This window comes from Pan troglodytes, chromosome X (genome assembly GCF_028858775.2).
Source record: "Pan troglodytes isolate AG18354 chromosome X, NHGRI_mPanTro3-v2.0_pri, whole genome shotgun sequence".
Classification (NCBI taxonomy): Eukaryota; Metazoa; Chordata; class Mammalia; order Primates; family Hominidae; genus Pan; species Pan troglodytes.
Window position 1 is genome coordinate 148992731 of NC_072421.2, and position 18681 is coordinate 149011411.

General features: G+C 41.7%; 1 long non-coding RNA gene across 1 annotated transcript; it reads left to right on the forward strand.

The window, feature by feature from the left end:
- The first annotated feature begins 9539 nt into the window (after positions 1-9539).
- Positions 9540-17187, forward strand: LOC107971224 (uncharacterized). Its single transcript, XR_008542079.2, has 2 exons — positions 9540-9988; positions 14857-17187. It is a non-coding gene; the product is annotated as an uncharacterized LOC107971224 (long non-coding RNA).
- Positions 17188-18681: the final 1494 nt, after the last annotated feature.

The window sequence follows — 18681 nt, forward strand, 5'->3', positions numbered from 1 at the left end:
TATGTGGGGAAAAAAGGGAAATCTGAAATCAGTGATATAAATTTCTATCTTGTGAAACTACAACTATAAAAAGTAAATCCAAAGCAAACAGAATGCCAAAGTAAGGAAATACTAAAGAGCAGAAATCAATGAAATTGAAAACAAAATTATTAGGGAAAAAAATCACTGAAACAAAAAACTCTTTCTTTCTTTCTTTTTTAGTGACAGGTTCTCACTCTGTCACCCAGGCTGGAGTACAGTGGTTTGATCACGATTCACTGCAGCCTTGAACTCCTGGGCTCAAGCAATCCTCCTTCCTCAGTCTCCTGAGTAGCTAGGACTACAGGTGCATGCCACCATGCCCAGCTAATTTTTTTAAAAAAGATGTGTACAGATGGCATATGTTACCCAGGCTGTCCCCAAACTCCTGGTCTTAAGCTGTCCTCTCACCTCAGTTTCCAAAATGCTGGGATTGCATGCATGCACCACCACATCTGGCCAAAAAGCCATTTCTTTATTAAAAAAAAAAAAAATCAGTGAAATTGACAAACCCCTGGCCAGACCAATGGAGAGAAGACACAAATTACTGATGTCTTGAATGAAAGGGAGGCTATCACTATAGATGCTATAGACATTAAAGGGGTGATTAAGGAATAACATGGACAACTCGATGCTCATAAATATAATAGCTTAGATAAAACGAACAAATTCTCTGAAAGATACAAACTTAGAGAAATCACTCAAGAAGAAAGAAGCAACCTAAAAAGTCATATTTATATTAAAGAAATTGAATTCACAGTTTAAAACCTTCCACAAAATAAAACTTCAAGTCCAGATGATCTCATTAGCAAATTCTCCCAAACATTTAAAGGAGAAATAATACTCCATCACACAAATTCTTCAGAAAATAGAAGAGGTGGAAATTCTTCCAAACTCATTTTATCATCAGTACTAACCTAATTACCAAAATTAGACAGTCATTACAATAAAGAAAAACTACAGACCAGTATTCCTCATGAACATAAATGTAAAAGTTCTCACCAAAATACTAGCAAATTAAATTCAACAATATATTAAAAGGATAATGCATCATGACCAAGTGAGGTTTATCCTGGAAATACAAGGCTGCTTCAACATTCAAAAGTCAGCCAATATAGCATACTAAAGAAAAAAATCACCCAGTCATATCAGTCAATGCAGAAAAAGTATTTGCCAAAATCCAATAACCATTTATGATTTTAAAAAAACTATGCAAACCAGGAATAAAAAGTAATTCCTACATCCTGATAAAGAGCATCTATAAAAATCCTAAAGCTAGTATCATACCTAATGGTGAAAGACTGAATGCTTTTCCTCTAGATAGAGAACAAGGTAAAGATGTCTGCTTTCACCAGTCCTATGCAATATCATACTTGAAATCATAGCAAGTGCAATAAGGGAAAAGAAAGAAAATGCATACACATTGGAAAAGAAGAACTAAAACTGTCTCTATCAGGAGACAGCATCACTATCAAAGTAAAAAATTCCAACAAAATCTAAAATATATCCAGTGAAATCTTACACATACTCAGTTTGAGAGTCACAGTGCAAGGTCGCAGTGTAAAAGGTCTTCATATAGAAATTAATTGTATTTCTATATATCGGCAATTCATATTTGAAAATTTACATTTTTATTAGCTTTACTAAAGTACAATTGATATACAAAAACTGCACGTTTAATGTATACAATTTGATGAGTTTGAATACATGCATAAACCCATGAAACCATAACCACAATCGAGGTAATAAACATATTTATCACCTCCAAAAGTTTCCTTGTGTTCCACTGTGTCTTTTTAATTAATGTGGTAAAATTATCTAACATGAGATCTATCCTCTTAAAAATTGTAAAGTGCACAAAAGGCACTATGCTGCACGACAAATCTCTAGAACTTATTCATCTGCATAATTGAAACTTTATACCTACTGAGCAGCAATACCCCTTTTCCTCCTCCTTCCAGCCCTTGGCAACCATCATTCTATTCTCTGCTTCTATGGGTTTGACTATTTCTAATACTTAAAGACCTAAAAAATGGAAATACATACTCTAGTTATGAATTGGAAGACTCACTATCATTAAAATGTCAATTATCTGCAAACTGATCTATGGATACAGCCCCAACAAAATCACAGGTTTTTTTTTTTGTAGTTATCAACACATTGATTTTATGATTCATATAGAAAGACATAGGAAATAGAATAAAAAGGAAATTTTGGAAAAGAAGAACAAAGTTGGAAAAGTCATACTACCTGCTTGTAAGACTTAATATAAAGCTGAAGTAAACAAACCAGTGTGATGTTGGTGGAGGAACTGACCCATAGATCAACAGGAAAAAAAAGTAGGGAACCTATAAATAGACCCACACACATACGAATAATTGATTTTTGACAAAACTTCAATGGCAATTCAATGGGGAAAGAATAGTTTTTTCAACAAATAGTACTTAAACAATCAGACATCCATATGCAAAAAAAGAACTTTGACTTATACCTCAAATCTCATCACAAATTAGCTCAAAATGGATCATAGACATAAATGAAAAGCATAAAATCATAAAATTCTAAATTAAAACATGGGGGAAAATCCATGTGGCCTTTGGTTAGGCAAAAAGGTTTTAGATATGCCAAAAGCATGATCCATAAAAGAAAAATATATATCAGCTTTATATAAATTAAAAACATTTCCTTTGCAAAAAATACTATTAAAAGAATAAAAGTATAAGCTATAGACTGGGAGAAATTATTTGTAATCAGATATTTGAAAAAGGAACTGTATTTAGAATACACAAGGCACTCTCAAAACTCAACAACAAGATCAAACAATCCAATTAAGAAAATGAATAAAATATTTGAACAGATACTTCACCAAAGAAGATACATGATGGACCAAAGAGGATATACAGAATATATATACATAAGACAAATAAGCACATGAAAAAATACTTGGCATCATTAGTTGTTTTGGAAATGCACTTTGAAACCGTAATGAGACACTACTACACATCTATTAGAACATTAAAAAGTAAAGAAAAGAGGAAAGAACTGACAAACCAAGTGCTGGTGAGGCTGTGGAGCTATTGGAACCCTCATCCAGTGCTGGTGGGAACGCCAAATGGTACTGTCATTTTGTAAGATATTTTGGCAGTATTTTTAATAAAGTTAAATATACACTTCTCATGTGATGCAGCAGTCCTATTCCTAGGTATTCACCCAAGTGAAATGAAAACACATGTTCATACAAAAACTTGTAGTCAATGTTTATAGTAGCTTTATTCATAATTGTCCAATAAAAACTGGAAACAACCCAAACATCCCTTAATTTAGAAATGCAAACTGTGACCTATCCATCCAATGGAATACTTCTCAGTAACAAAAAGAACAAACTCTTGATACACACAACAACATGAATGAATCGCAACTGCATCATCCTGAGTGAAAGAAGCCCATCTGAAAAGGCTACATACTCTGTGATTTCATTCCTATGACATCCTAGAAATGGCAAACCAGTAGGGATGAAGAATAGATCAGTGGTTGCAAGGGATTATATGCGTGGGGAGGAGTTTTCATTACAAAGAGGTAGCCTGAGAGAAGGTTTTTGGGGTAGTGATGGAAATGTTCTGTGTCTCAATTGTGGTAGTGGTTGTATAACTCTGTACATTGTTAAAACTCATCAAACTGGACACCAGAAGAGTGGATTTTTCTGAATGTAAGTGGAAAATAAATTTTAATTAAAACTTGCAAATGAATTAGGCATGGTGGCACATGCCTGTAATCCCAGCTATTTGGGAGGCCAAGGCAGGAGGATCACTTGAGCCCAGTTCAAAAATAGCCTGGGCAACATAGTGAGACTCTCTGTCTCAAAAACAATTATAAATGAAAAGAAATCTGCTTGGCTAATTTTGAATAAAAGTCTGTAGGGGAGCAAAAGTGGATTGAGTAAACCAGTTAGTAGGTTATTCCAATTTCCCATGAGAGATGTAGGGTTATAACAGAGAAAGTTGATCAGAGTGGACAGATTTGAGAGCGATACAGAAGTAGAAAAAACAGTGTGAGGTTGATTGTGTGGCTGAGAAAGTGGGACTAGTCTAGAATTACTCTTAGGTTTCTAAGTTGTTGACCAGAGTCAGTATTGTCATTTACTAAAATAGAGAAGAGAAGAGTAGGGCCAGGTTTGGGAGAAATATAATATGTTCATTTGGGGACATAGGACATCGTGCGTGGATGTCAAGGTAAAGATGGCCAGCAATGACTCAGATATCCAAGCTTGGTGCTCAGAAGGAAAATGTCTGCATTAGCGATGAAGATTTAGGAGCCCATTGAATTGGAAGCATTCCATCAACATGTAACACATTCCTTTATTTTGACCCCTCTGTTGCATTTAACAGTTGTTGTCTACCTCCTTTTTGAAGCTCTCTGTTCTATTGACTTGTGTGCCACTGCACCGTCCTGGTTTGTCTCACATTTTTGTTTTCTGAGACAGGGCCTCACTCTATCACCAAGGCTGGAGTGCAATGGCATGATCTCGGCTCATTGCAGCCTCAACCTCCAGGGCTCAGGTGATCCTCCCACCTCAGCCACCCTGAGTAGCTGGGACTACAAGCGTGCACTACTATGCCTGGCTAATTTTTGTATTTTTGTAGAGATGGGGTTTCAGCCATGGTGCCCAGGCTGGTCTCGGACTCCTGGGCTCAAGCAATCCACCCACCTCAGTCTCCCACAGTGCCAGGATTATAAAGGTAAGCCAACGCACCTAGCTTTCCTCACATTTCTATGTCTTTTTTTCTACTTTCTTTGTGGACTCCTCTATGTCCATCCAATAAATATTTTTCTAGAACCTACTAGGTGCAAGATTACATACTAAGTGTTGAGGTAGCAATAGTAAGTAGGAGCCAGTGCCTGCCCTCAGAGTGCACAGCCTAGTGATCTCTTCCCTGGCCTTCCCTTTAAATGTTGGTATCCCCAGGCTTCTGCCTACTGCTCTTCCTGATTTTTGTACACTGTCCTGTTGGAGCCTAGTCAAATACTTCTCCATGCTTACCCACAGACTTCTCTTTAGTCTTTGATCAAGTGACCTGTATTTATCCATGGAAGACTTGAACCTATGTTCAAGTGGTAGCCCAAGAAGCAGAATAGATGCATTTTAGCCCTGGCTCTGCCATTCAGTGGTTGTGTGACTTCAGTATGTCCCTTGCTCCCTCTCTGGGCTTTGAGGTCCCATCTATACAAAAAGAGGATAGTATCAGGCAATGTCTTTTTAAGACAGACTGTGATTCTGTTTCCTCAGGCTCTTCTCCAGATTTTTCTTCAGCTTGTTGTTACCCTCAAATTCTGTAAACTTCACACCACCAATCATATCTCAGAGGCTGAAGGGAACTTACAACTACAAAGTTATCTCCCAGATTTTGGGCCTCTGGCCCAGTGTCTAATCTATTAACCAATGGTCTGTTAACCAGATTATTCTTTAAGGAAGATGTTGAGGCTCCTTCCTTTCTACTACATCGATGAGCATACCTTGAACCCCTGATGCCAGCCAACCTGAAACATGTCTGCCTCTTCCTGCCTACCTGCCACCTAAACCCATTCTGTTCCAGAGCTATACAGGTGTACATTGGGAAGGCAGCCCCATTCATCATCAAGGCTGATATGTCTGCTTCTCCCAGATTACAATCTGTGTCAAAATTAGCTATCCTGCCAAGGGGAAGCTTTTAGCCACCTGGATGGAGATATCTTTGGCCACTTGCTGCTCTGTCCATGTGGTATTTAGCTTTTGTAACATCAGTTTTAATGCTCTACAAGCCATGTCTGCCTTTTCAGTTGGGATCCCAACCAACGAAGAACTCCTCTTTTTTTGGGGGGGGGGGGGGTGGGGGATGATTATAAAGATTTATTTGCTATAGCATTTTTTTCCATTTTTAAATTCTTTATTTTTTTATTATTATACTTTAAGTTCTAGGGTACGTGTGCACAACGTGCAGGTTTGTTACATATGTATACATGTGCCATGTTGGTGTGCTGCACCCATTAACTCATCATTTACATTAGGTATTTCTCCTAATGCTATCCCTACCCCAGCCTCCCACCCCACGACAGGCCCCAATGTGTGATATTCCCTGCCCTGTGTCCAAGTGTTCTCATTGTTCAATTCCCACCTATGAGTGAGAACATGCGGTGTTTGGTTTTCTGTCCTTGCGATAGTTTGCTCAGAATTCCAGAACATTTTCTAACAAAGACTTAAGATTTCCATTTTTGCGGACATCCAGCTGACTTTGTCCAGGGTTTGAAGTTACCACCTCTAACAGGCTCCACCATCAATCCCTGGAGGGTAAAAATAAGGTGATTATTTTCTCATACAGGGATGAAGAAATTGGACTCATCTATTCAAGTGCTTTGGGTTCCCAACTGTGTACCACATTATCAACACTTCTCAAGGGCATCAATTGGAAAGTACCTGCAATGCCGCCCTGTTACAAATGTATTCAGACCTTTCAGTGGAGCAATGCAAGCTAATGAATACATTAACTCCCTCCTCATCAAGTTGTGCTTATTTATTCTGCTGCATTAAGCTCAGACATCAGAGAACAGACTGTCTGAACCTTGTTATCTTCCCAACTGGCAGAAATGCCTCCACCTCCCTCTTTCTGGAGGGTATAGTCCATTCTCCCAGGCTTGATGGTGCCATGAGCAGAAGCAGAGTTGCCATTCATTTGAGGCAGCACTTGCTGAAGTCATAGTACACTCTCATGCAGGTCCCAAGTGAAGACTTCTCAGTTTAACTGAGTTTCAGGACTCATTGGCCTTGGCTGCTGATCAGTCAGCTTTTGCTTTAATTTTTTTTGTTGCCAGAAAACAACCACCACAAAAACCAGTAAATTTCCCTTTGTGCCTTAGCTTCCAGAAAGCTGCCAGCCAAGGTCAATGCCCCATGCAACTCTCTAATACTCTGTCTCCACAGTAGGGAACACGCTCTGCCTTTCTTAGCCTTAATTGCCCCACTGGGCACTGTGTTTTGGCCTCTAGGTGGCCCCAGAGCATCTAAGATGAATGAGAAGAGGCTGAATAATAAATTCATAGGCATTCATAAGGTCTTCAGGAGTCTAGGTCCTACTCAAGTACATTCAAAGCAAGCTTAAAAGGGGTTGTTCCCCAGCTTTCGTGATCTGGCTTCTGTTCACCCTGCAGGCTCATTTTTCTCCAACTTCCCCTTCACTTGCGCCACTTCAGCCACCTAAGTCTCGTCTTTTTCCTGTAATACTCCAAGTTCTTTCCTATCCCAGGGCCTTCACTCATGCTGTTCCATTTGCTACCCTACCACCCTCAACCAACATTTGGTAACTCCTACTCCATCCATTAAGAGTAGGAGTTGAATATGATTTAATCAGAGATGATTTAATCTTCTCTGACCTTCCCAAACTGGATGAAGTCCCCCTTCTTATTCTGTTTCATAGAACCCTATACTCTTCTTTGATAGCAACTATCACAATTTGTCATTATTTTTGTAATTTTCTGTTCATTGCATCTCTCCTCTACCAGGCTATAAGCTCTAGGAAGTCAGCAACCATGTTTAGCTTTGTTCTCTGCTGGATTTCTAGTGCCTGGAACATACTAAAGGCTCAATATACACATAGTGAGTGAATGAACAAGTGAATGACTACCCTGGAGGACAGGCAGAAATGTTACTCTTGAAGGTAGACAACTCAGGAGAAACTATTTGAATTTACCACTACATTAGCCAGGCACCTGAGGTGGTCAGGGCTCTTGCAGTTCCATTTCAGTCAGAAGACAGATCATAGGAAACAGTCCCCACTTGAGCTCTGGCACAGAGGCTTGAAATCTAGATTTTTCTTTGAGCTCTTCTACTTACTGGTTTTGTGATCCTAATCAAGCTTTTTGCCTTCTGGGACCTCAGTCTCCTTCTATGACAATACTAATTCTTGTCCTGCTGTGTTAGTCAGGGTTCTCTAGAGGGACTAGAGGGTTCTCTAGTCAGGGCTCTCTCTCTCTCTCTCTATATATATATATACACACACACACACACACACATATATACAGGAGTTTATTAAGTATTAACTTCCACGATCACAAGGTTCCACAATAGGCTGTCTGCAAGTTGAAGAGCAAGGGGCGCCACTCTGAGTCCCAAAACTGAAGAACTTGGAGTCCAATATTCGAGGGCTGGAAGCATCTAGCACAGGGGAAAGATGTAGGCTGGGAGAGGCTAGGCCACTTTCTCCTTTTCATGTTTTTCTGCCTGCATTATATTCGCTGGCAGCTGATTAGATTGTGCCCATCAGATTAAGGGTGGATCTGCCTTCCCCAGCCCACTGACTCAAATGTTAATCTCTTTTGGCAACACCCTCACAGACAGATCCAGGATCAATAATTTGTATCCTTCAATCCAATCAAGTTGACACTCAGTATTAACCAAACACCTGCTTACCACACAATACAGATGTAATAAATAAGACAAGATATATCCTGTAGCACTTTGTCAGCAGTGAAGCACTGTACATTTGTGAAGAATGGCTGCCACTATTGATGTCTCACCTCAATTGTCATTGCTATTGCCAGCAAAGGTTTCCTCAAGGCTCCCCCAAATCAAGGCATTGTATAATGCTCTAGGACTCTGGAGTGAGCTGTTTGCTTCTTGTGGAGCTAAAAGAGGTATCCTTTGAGAAAACACATGTATCAGCCCAACTCAGCTGTCTGCAGTAGATTACAGGGTTTTTCTTTCCTGAAAAGTTAAATCACAGCAGCTCAATAGAAAATGGGACATTTTGAGGCCACAGCTAACTGTTGCAATAGCAGTGTGCTTATAAAGAACCCAGGGACGTCCCAGACGGAGTGACAGCTCACCCTTCATATGCAGAAAGTTTGCAGTGGTCAAATTCCAAGGATGCATCATGTCACAAGAAGAGTAAGTGTTCATTTGCAAAATAGAACAGAGCCTCAAGGAGACATCCAGTCCAGGAAGGGCTATACTCCACCAACCCCCAGAGTAAAGAAGGGTTTGCAACTCAGGTTTAAGGAGGCAAAAGTAAGAGAGCACCTAGTAGTTTTAAAGGAATAAAAGCACCCTTGTCCAAACACAATTCATTTCTAGGGCCTGAGAAGATTTTAGATATGTTAAGAAATACACTGTTTGGGCCGGGTGCCATGGCTCACGCCTGTAATCCCAGCACTTTGGGAGGCCGTGGCGGGTGGATCACCTGAGGTCAGGAGTTCAAGACCAGCCTGGCCAACATGTTGAAACACCGTCTCTACTAAAAAAAAAAAAAAAATACAAAAATTAGCCAAGCGTGGTGGTGGGCACCTGTAACCCCAGCTACTCAGGAGGCTGAGGCAGGAAGAATTGCTTGAACCTGGGAGGCGGAAGTTGCAGTGAGCTGAGATCACACCACTGCACTCCAGCCTAGGCGACACAGAGAGACTCTGTCTCAAAAAAAATATATATATATATACTGTTTGTAACAGCAGTACCTGCTTGGCTTGTAGTGGTAATTAAATATGTGTTGAATGAAAAAAATTTCTTTGCAGAATCACAAAGAATGGAACTTCAAAGAAGTAAAAGTTACCCTGATTTTTCAAAAGCAGAAAGAGGAAAATTTCAGAAACTAAAGACTGCATAATTTTGAAGGCTTGTTCGACATCTCTTCCCCCCGAAAATTGCTTTCAGACTGGAGGAACATCTTTTAATGATATGCACCACAGGACTCAGCATCTGACACTGCTGTCACTATTATACCATAGGTGAAGACATATGCACCAGGCAGGTTAAATTTAAAGATTCTCTGCCTGGCCTCGTGGAAATAGACTTATTCTTCTCCAGGGAGATGTCCAAGTATGAAGAAAGGTCTGGACAGTTCAAGCAGAGTGGCTGGGTAAAGATCCAGGGAGTAAAGTGCCTGTGAATAATGGAAGAAAACATTCAAATAAGCAGAGCAGAAGGCAAGAGCACAGCCAAGGCGAGCAGGTGAGAGTATGCAGGATGCTTTGGAGGATAAGAGAGAAGGCCTGCTAGGCAAAAATGAAGAGTTTGTTTTGAGAAGAAGACTACAAGATGATAACATTGGTAGGACAGTATGCAGGGGCCAGATTAGGACAACCCAGAAAGCCTGGCTAAGATGTTTGTGTTTTATGATTCTGGAAATGTGCAACGATTCATTGACCTATTCATTCACATAGTCAGTATACAATTATAGAGACCCTACTTTATGCCAGATCCTGGACCTGTTCCTGGCTAGGCATGCAGAGGTAAGGAAGATGGAATCCCTGCTTTCAAGATACTCACTGTCTTGTAAGGCAATCCAACTCCTCAATAAACATCTGATGACAAGAATGTGCCCAGAGAGCAGGGAGGAGGGTGTGTTAGGAGATTCACTGTGCAGTTGCTGGGGTTGGGCTTGAGGGGTGAGAATGCGTTCAGATGTGTTCAGGTCAGCGCTTCCAAAGTGCCCTCCCATGGGACAGGACTTGCTGTGTGAATGTATACCCCAGGACAACAGGGAGAATTTTTCATAAGGAAAAGGTGTTACAAACATTTTCCTAGCAGATTTTAAATTTCTTACTTTCTAGATAATAAATGTTCATTGTTTTTAAAACAGCAATGATTAAACAGATAGTAGCTGGAATTCTTTTATACGCATTTACTTGGAACAACAAGAAGTTGCACCTTACATCATTCCCTCCTCAGGTTGTTTCAAGTTATGCCAGTGGGAGCCTTTTGGGGTAGGGCAGATCCCACCTTAGAAAATACACAGGGCAGCAGCAGAAGCAATAAGAATGGAAGCAAAAAACAGATGGTCTAGATAAAGACGGAAGGAAAGGGAACCAAATTGGAACAGGAATCAAGCTGACCAGAACAAGGCTGTGGCTCTCCTAGCGGATGTCTCCATGACACACACGGGAAAAGAGGGTACAGAGACCTGGACAAGTCCAGAGAGCAACCGGCACAAGACAGTGGGCTCATTTTAAATGGAAGGGATTCATGTGGGTATCAAAAAGAATGCCAGACTGGAGAGACAATTGACAGAAAGGCAACACGAAGAGCTCTGTGAGCCCTCTTCCTAGTGAAATAAATGGTGAATATTACTAAGGAACACAACAATTTAAAGTCTCGGGAAATTCAGAGAGTATTCAACAAATGGAGAAACATTTATTCCAAAAAATGTACTAAATATCAGTACGAGCAGCAACCAGCTCCCTCACCTGCCCCCCAGCTTGGCGTGACAGCAGCTCCACTCCTTCCAGCCATAGCTCAGAACAGACAGATCCTTATACAGCCAGTTTCCTGACTAAGGTTCTCCCCCCAACCCCAGTGGCAGACTGCCAGCATTTCTCATCCCCTCACCCTGCTCCACATTGCAGAAGCTTTGCTCCAGGAAAGAGTATCTGAGAAATCTAAGTCTCTCATTATCAGAGGAGAGGAGGAGGCGGGGAGAGGAAGGGAGAGAGGGAGAAACAGAGAGAGGTAGGGAGAGAGAAAGTATTCAAAGAAGCAGGTTCTAAGAAAAGATCAGTAAAAATGACAAACGTTTATCTAGGTAGACAAAGAAAAAAATGTGAGAAGACTCAAATTACTAAAATCATGAATGAAAGAAGGGACATCACTGCCCATTGTAAAGAAATAAAAAGGATAATAAAGGAATACTATGAATAATCATATACCAACAAATTAGATAATAAATTAGATAACCAAGAGGAGACAGAAAAATTCTTAGAAAGACACAAAATACCAAAACTGATAGGAAATCTAAAAAAGCATGTAAGAAGTAAAGGGACTGAAGTTAATAATTCAAATAATCTCCCACAATGAATAGGCTAGGTCCACATGACTTCATGACTGAATTCTACCAAATGTTTAAAGGACAATTAACACCAATCCTTCTAAAACTTCCAAAAACTAGAAGAGGAAAGAACACTTCCCAACACATTCTATGAAGCCAGTATTACCCTGATACCAAAACCAGACAAAATCATCACGAGAAAAATAAAACTATACATCAAAATTCCTGGCCGGGCACGATGGCTCACGCTTGTAATCCCAGCACTTTGGGAGGCCGAGGCGGGCGGATCACGAGGTCAGGAGATCGAGACCACGGTGAAACCCCGTCTCTACTAAAAATACAAAAAATTAGTCGGGCGTGGTGGTGGGCGCCTGTAGTCCCAGCTACTCAGAGAGGCTGAGACAGGAGAATGGTGTGAACCCGGGAGGTGGAGCTTGCAGTGAGCCGAGATCGCGCCACTGCACTCCAGCCTGGGCGACAGAGTAAGACTCCGTCTCAAAAAAAAAAAAAAAGAAAAATTCCTAATGAATATTGACACAAAAATCCTCAACAAAATGATAGCAAACTAAATCTGCCAACATATTAAAAGGGTCATATAACATGACAAGTGGGATTTAGTCCGGAATGCAATGATTATATATATATGGATGTGTGTGTGTGTGTGTGTGTGTGTATGTATTGTCTACACTACCCTGATTTTACCTGTACAGTATTTTACAGACTTTATTTTAGTCAATTATTATGAAAAACACTGTGATTTAGGAGCCAAATAACCACAGCTGACCTGGGACCAAATTCTGCTTCCAGTTGCCTGTTTTTGTAAGGTTTTAGTGGAACACATGGAACATAGCCACACTTGATATTTACATATTGTTTATGAATGCTTTTGTGCTTTGATGGTAGAGTTGAGTAGTTGTGAAAGAGACGATTTAATGTAGCTTGCAAAGTTTAAAATATTTACTACCTGGCCCTTTACAGAAAATATTTGGCTGGGCACGGTGGCTCACGCCTGTAATCCCAGCACTTTAGGAGGCCGAGGCAGGCAGATCACGAGGTCAGGAGATCGAGACCATCACCAACACGGTGAAACCCCGTCTCTACTAAAAATACAAAAAAATTAGCTGGGCGTAGTCCCAGCTACTCGGAAGGCTGAGGAAGGAGAATGGCGTGAACCCGGAAGGCGGAGCTTGCAGTGAGCTGAGATTGCTCCACTGCACTCCACGCTGGGTGACAGAGCGAGACTCTATCTCAAAAAAAAAAAAAAAAAAAAAAGAGAAAGAAAATATTTGCCAAGCTGATATTTTCCAGATGAGAAAATTAAATATCCAAGTTCAATATCTTGCCCAACTTCATACTACTATGAATGTGGTAGGGTTGAGAAATGGATGCAAGTCACCTGGTTTTAAGGCCAGTGCTTATAACATATATCATACTACCTCATTATCTGATAGGACTGTTATCATCCCATCACTCCCAACAATGGTCCTCAGGCTTTAATATTTTTTTCCAAGATATTGGCATTTTTTCACTTTTTAAATGATAAAAATATTAAAAGGTATCTATTTACCTCTGAATACTTTAGATACATTTCATAGACTTGATATTCACTGTATTGCTTTTCATTATTTTATAGTCTATAATATTTCATTTATTGCCTCTTTGATCTGTTGTTTGTGAGTTTTTACTTCTTCAATTTTGAGGTGGTTGCAATTATTTTTTTAATTAAAATATGTTAGGTAATATTTTATTTTCCAGTATGAATAGTTTTCCATGCATGCAGATTAAAGAATACTTTTCATATTATATTGTAAACCAAAAAGTATCTGAGACAGGTCTCAATCAATTTAGAAGTTTATTTTGCAAAGGTTAAGGACCCACCTGGGTGATATGTCTATGCCTTTCTCCAAGTATTATTTTGAGGGCTTCAATATTTAATGGGGAAAAGCAGGCTGGAGGGGAAAGAGGTAGGGTATGGTCACGTTACTGAATCCACATATTGCAAGAGAAAAGGAGCGGTTAGGGGAAGGGTCAACTATGTATTCATCTCATGCTCTGCAAATCAGCACTTTACATAAGATAAAGTGAACCTAGAGTAGCTACCTGTGGAGATACTAAACCTTTTATCTGTAGCTATTTGCTTAGGAACAAAAAGAAAGGCAGCTTCTTGCATTACTCAGCTTTCAGCTTAATTTTTTCCCTTTTGGCATAGTGAATTGGGGTCCCAAGTTTTTATTTCCTTTTTATATTTCTCTCCCGTTTTCTTCTTAAAATCTTTCAGACAGAGCATTTTAGAAGAAAATGAGTCTGTGGTCTTGGGTTTTGTCTCATCTCTTGTGGCTAGGACAGTTTATTTTTAGACAAATAGGTCCCATGTTGTTAGGAAAGCTCATTTTTGGCAGATGATGAAGTCTCAAGTCCTACAAAGAAAAAATGAGGGGAGGAAAAGATAAGGGAAGCAACAATCAAATGAAAAAGAACAATCCTGGAAAATGACTGTAAGCCATATTGCTCTGAAATCCATACATCAGTAGGCAGGTATGAAAGTGGTTTATATACATAAATAGGTTATTGTTATTTTCATCTCAAGTTTAAGTTGTCTAGCTTCAGTTTACAGGGACTTAGGAAAAGCACAGCTTAATTTTTAGTGATTTCAAATCAGGAGTTTGGCTCTGTGTCTTCACCCAAATCTCTCCTAGAGTCTCTAGGGAGAGAGTGAGTCTTATGCACAATGGTGAAGAAGAACATTTCTCTTGGCCACAAATTGTCAAAGAAGCTTTGGATTAATCCCATCTGCTGATGCTGCTAACCTCCCTAGTGTTGTTGATTGAGCTCCCATTTAATCCTGGGGAGTAATGGGCTGCCTTCTGTTGTTAGATTGGGGGTTGGGAAACATCATGTCTAGATGACCTCTTTATTATATGTCATTATCCTTATATTGACATATTCCTATATTATATTAATTATATTAGTATAATCTTCCCTTAATTTCATTAGATTTTGTATATTAACGCAGTCACTTCAGCCTGTGCGTAACTCTGTCATCCCTTTCTTCCAGGGACAAAAACCTGAATGAGAGGTCCTGTACTTAGGGAGGTAAATGAACTGAAATTGATCACACAGTGTCTCCTCCAAGAAGCTGGAAGCTTGTTATAATTGTTCATGAAAAATAATTCTATGAGTGTTTCCCCTTAAGGTAAGCTCTATGTCTTCAGAAGACCTCAGGAGAAGAAAGGGAAGTAGGATGTTAACAGAAAACAATAAAATAAGATAAGAAAATTATCTGGTGGATGACGGCACATTTTGAAAAGAGCTTTTCACATAAGGTGGGCATGACTCTGGTTAAGCCAAGCTCCTTCCTCTATGCATTCATCAGTTTGAGGTTGTGATTTTCTTCATGCAAACACCCAGCACAACTTGGAGCATGTATAAATCTGCCTCATCCCCCTAACACTGTTAAAACTCAAGCCAGAGTATTATACCTGTTGAGATAAGCAGAGTTGAAACAAGGATAGGATACCCAGAAGAGCAAGTCTATTCAAGGAAGTCCCTCCCCTCCCCTCCCCTCTCTTTTCTTTTCTTTCTCTTTCTTTCTCTCTCTCTTTCTTTCTTTCTTTCTCTTTCTTTCTTTCTGTCTTCTTTCACTCTTTCGTTCTTTCTCTCTTTCTCTCATCTTTCTTTCACAGGGTCTTGCTCTGTCACCCAGGCTGGAGTGCAGTGGCATGTTCATGGCTCACTGCAGCCTTGACTTCCTGAGTTCAAGTGATCCTCCCACCTCAGTGTCCCAAGTAGCTGGCACTACAGGCACGCACTACTATGCCCAACTAATTTATTTTGTGGAGATGGGTCTTGCTATGTTGTCAAGGCTGGTCTTGAACTCCTTGACTCAAGCAATCCTCCTGCCTCAGCCTCCCAAAGTGCTGGAATTACAGGCATGAGCCACCATGTACAGCCCTTCACTGAAGTCTTCATAGTCTGAAGGCAGTGGTTTCAGACTGGAGAATAGAAAACTGAGGAGAGCTAAATGGACACTAGAAAAGGTACGTGGAATAAAAAAGTTTCTTGGTAGTAAGCCAAGAAGTTAATGGTTTTCAAAATGCTTAGAGGATTTGTAGGTGGGAACTGGATGATTGACATCTCCACAGACACTTAAATATGGCCATGACATATTAGCATAAATTTTTACCATGAATAGATTGTAGGTAAGACATGCAACAACTAGATAATGGTTAAAGGTGGAAGAAAACAGAATGTACCACTGAATGGGTTGGCAGTAGAGAAAGGCTTTGGAAGACACACCCTATCCTTGCCATGTGACTCACCAGAACTGACATGAGAAGATGAGGAGGGTGCTAGGTCAGTTTGGGAAAGTTTTTAGGAGTGCTAAAGAAATGCCCCTTTTTTGTTTCAACCAGCCTGGCCTCCTTATAAGACTCCCCACTCCTCCCCTTGTCCCCTCCTCTTCCCCATGCCTGGCCCCTCCCCCTACTCTCTACTTCCCTATGACAATGTCCTGATGGGGTTTTGTGATGTCTAAGCCCCTCCCTGCAGGCCTACCATTGGCTGGGTAATGGCTTGCTGGCCAATCAAAGCTTAGGGGTGTGGCTCCTCATTGTCCTGGAAGGGTTATATATAGGGAGGCCAGGTGACCCGGAGAAGACAGTTGAGAGATGCTGATGTGGTGAAGATGGCCAGTAAAGCACAAGCCTCCAACTTAGTTGTTGAGGGACAACCACCCACAACACCAAAGAGGCGAAGAAGAGGAAGGCCCCCTCTCAACCAAGATTCAGAAGCCCTCTGAAGATGAGTGGCGCACCCAGGCTCCTCCTTGTCTTCCCCTTGATTCCTCCCTGCCTTCCCCTCTACTCCTCCCTCCCAAGACGCCTTACCCTGTCCTCGCCTGGCACAACCCCCACCTCAGCCTGTACCCTTCTCATTATGCCCCTGTTCCCACCCCTCCCCATCCTCTTCCCCCAAACCAATGCCTTTCTGTGATCTCCCTGTTGTCCTTCCAGATTCCCAAGACAACCCGGAAGGGAAAAGAGAGTCTTTGAGAGAGTTCCAGGAAAAAAGCCACTCCTGAAAGACCGCCGCTTCAAGAAAACCTGAGGAAGGGAGAGGGCCAACGCTATCCAGCCACTCTGACCAGCTGAACGAGGAACTCAATCAAAAGGAGCCACAGCAGGACCAGGAAAGTGAGGAGACTTCCACCATCTCCAGCGTCTCCCTGGACAGCCAGTAATTTCAGGGCAAGTTCAGAGGACTAGATCTATCTGAGAGGTCTCCATAAGTCTAACCCCAGAGAAATAGCCAAAAGGGTCTATGGTACATTTTACACACCACAGGGTACCCCTCATGGTGATGAAAATAAAATGAACCTGTTGTAAAATGATTTGAGTGTCTGCATGTTCTAGGATGGTGGGGAGGGAAGGAGGGAAGAGGTGGTGTGTGGGAAGCGAGGGAGGTGGGTGTTGCGGGATTGGGGTCAGACTGACAGGTCCACAGTTAATCAGACAAGGAGGATAAGGATTGAGTCGGGACTGAGCACTGGAGGCAAATTTCCACTTAAGAGGCTGGCTCTGCTTCTTGTGAGGTTTCTTTCAGAAGGCCAAGGGTCAGCTCAGCACTCCTGGGCTACATGCTCTGACCCTGGGGGACTGGGACCAGGCTTGCAACTTTGTTCTCTGGCCCCTTGAGGTTAAGCACCCGCTGTGATGGAGGGGCCAGAGTGTTTGTGTTGTGTCCATGGCAACAACACTGTGATGGGGGCTGCTGGCAAAAGTGCTCCAGCAGGGCAGCAGAGGCCCCTGTGTGTGAGCATATGCAGGGTGGCAGAGGTCCCCATGTACGTGTGTAGGTGGGACAGTGTGGGAGGCTGCAGGTGACTGCGTGGTGGTGAGGCAAGGCTGCAGGTGCAAGGTGGTGGGGGTCCGTCTGCAAAAGTTCTCTCACAGTTGGGCAGGATCTGCCAGCAAAAGAGCTATGGCAGTGGCCGCTGGGAAGCTGAGGCTGCGCTGCAAACGGCTGTGGCTAGGCAGGGACCTTGGTAGATGTCGGCAGACAGGGGACACTCAGATCATACTGGCCCCATCCCACGGCTAAGACAGCCTTGCTCTGTCCAGGTCCAGCAGCTAACAAAGGCTAGAGCCACCTAGAGGAGTATGGAGAGTCTTGAGGAGTGGGCGTCCACGGCCATGCTCCACCGCAGCCGCTCCTGCGCCAAACCCTCTGGGCTCCATGCAGGCTAGAGTTGTGTCTCTGCCAATTCTCCAAGAAGTTCTCCCTGCCAGTTCAGATGTCCATGGTGGTTGTGGGGTCTCCTGCAGCTAGAATCTCAGAGGTCCGTGGCAAAATTGGGCTACTCCATGCCCATTTCACTCACCCCTTCCCTAAGAGTTGCTCAGGGGCAGGAACTAAATACTGCTTCTTGGCAACCCTGTGCAGGGTTCCCAGCTTCCTTCTCTTTCAGCCGGGGGTCTGCGTCTTTCCTCTGTCCACTCTCAATGCCTTCTTTCTGAAGATCTGTTTGGAGTGTGCTGGTCTACTTGACGGTCTGATCTCTCTCAGTGAGAGAAACTCTTTCTGGCTGCATCTAGTTGGCCATCTTGGCTCTCCCCCTCTCCCTTCATATTTTGAATGTCCAAGATATTATTCTTGGTTTCTAAATGCCCCTTTTTATGCCCTCCTTGTCCTAAATTAGACCTGAATATTGTCTTGTGTCTTTGATGACATCATTTGTAGATTTCTTTGAAGTTTTATTTTGTTCCCTGCTGTGTCTCTGTTTCATTCAACTTTCCTGTTTTTGTTGGTTACTATGTTTACTTTTGGTCTTGTGTTTCATGTAAGCAACTTTCCTTAAATATCTCATAATTCTTGGCCCACT